General features: G+C 31.6%; 1 protein-coding gene across 2 annotated transcripts in view; it reads right to left on the bottom strand.

The window, feature by feature from the left end:
- RGS6 (regulator of G protein signaling 6) overlaps positions 1-1863 on the bottom strand; it is a 582828-nt gene that overhangs the window by 488912 nt on the left and 92053 nt on the right. The gene's annotated exons all lie outside the window — the stretch shown is intronic.

Raw genomic sequence — 1863 nt, 5'->3', positions numbered from 1 at the left:
CTTGCCTGGAGCAAGACAGTGAGACTCTGTCTCCAAAAAGAGCCCCCAAAAACAAAATAAACAAACAAAAGAAACAAATGATCAGAGAGTAGAATGATAGTTATCAGAGGCTGGGAAAGGTAGCAGGAAAGGGGATTAATGAGTAGAAAATATAGCTAGACCATTAAAAAGAATGAACAATATTTGATAGCACCACAAACTGACTATAGTCAACAATAAGTTAGTGTATACTTTAAAATAACTTTTAAAAGAGTAGAACTGGAATGATCCTAACACAAAGAAATCATAAATTCTTGAGGTAATGGATATCCCAACTACCCTAATTTGATCATTGTATGCCTGTATCAAAACATCACATGTGCCCTATAAATATTAATATATATAATACTTTTATGTACCCATAAGAATTAAAAGTAAAAATTTTATTAAATGAAGCATAAATAAAATATTTCCCAGACAAGATTGGCCACATAAGAAATGCCAATGGGAGTTTTTTTAATGAAAGCATGGTAAACAACAACATGAAAGCTTATAAAAATATGAAGCTCTCCAGTAAAGGTAAATGTACAGACAAATACAGAATCCTGTAACACTAAACAAGTGCACAAATCACTTCTAATTATGGTATAGAATGTAACAAAAGCTTAAAAATAACTTCACATAATTATGTAAATGTATACACAATATAAAAACATGTGGCTTGTAAGATTGATAATATAATGTGGGAAGACAGAGGTAAAGGAATATAGTTTTTATACATGGTTAAAGTTAAGTTGTTACCGATTTAAAATAGATCACTTTAAAAAGTATTATGTAATCTCTGTGGCAGCCACAAAGAGAAAAGCTACAGAAGATAGGCAAAAGAAAGAGAGAAAGAAATCAAAGCATGTCACTATAAAAAATGAAGGAAGAAATAAAAGAAGAAAAGAAACATGAAAGAAGAAAGAAAAAGGAATAACGTAACTATGACACATACAGAATATAATACAATACCAAAATGGCAACAATAAGTGCTTTCCAACCAATAATTAATTAAATGTAAATGGATTAAAATCCCCAATTAGGACAGAGAGTAGCTGAAGAGTTTTATAAAATAAAATAAAGACCCACTATGTACTGTAGATAAGAATTTCCCTTTAGATATAAGAAAGTCCCATAGGCTGAATGTTAAAGGGTAGAAAAGGATGTCCCATCCTAATGGCAAGCAAAAGAGAGCAAGGGTTGCTATATTAATAACAGACAAAATAGATTTTAATTCAAAGCTTGTCAAAAGCCACAAAGAATAAGAAAAGGATCAGCTTACCAGAAAGATGTAATAATTACAAATATACATGTAGCTAATATCAGAGAACCTAAATTATGAACTAAATAATTGACAGAATGAGAGGGAAAAATAGTAAAACAGTAATGGATTTCAATATCCCACTCTCAATAATAGATAGAATAAACAGATATAAGATCAATAAAGAAACAGAGAACTTGAACAATACTATAGACCAGCAGTTCTCAACCTGTGGGTCGTGACCCCTTTGTAACAATGAAAATACATCCTGCGTATCAGATAAATCACGATTCATAACAGTAGCAAAATTACAGTTATGAAGTAGCAATGAAAAATTTTATGGTTGGGGGGTCACCACAACATGAGGAATTATATTAGAGGGTCGCAGCATTAGGAGGCATTAGGAAGGTTGAGAACCACTGCTATAGACCAGTTAGACCTGACAGACATATAGAAAATATTCTCCCCAACAATAGTAAAATATATATTCTCCTCAAGTGCACACAAAACATTCCCTAGGATAAGCCACATATTATGCCATAAAACATACCAAATATCTTTTCTGATCACAATGGAAAGAA

The sequence above is a fragment of the Otolemur garnettii genome, unplaced genomic scaffold, assembly GCF_000181295.1.
Source record: "Otolemur garnettii isolate 467f Iridium unplaced genomic scaffold, OtoGar3 scaffold00196, whole genome shotgun sequence".
Taxonomy (NCBI): domain Eukaryota; kingdom Metazoa; phylum Chordata; class Mammalia; order Primates; family Galagidae; genus Otolemur; species Otolemur garnettii.
This window is presented reverse-complemented; position numbering and strand designations above follow the sequence as displayed.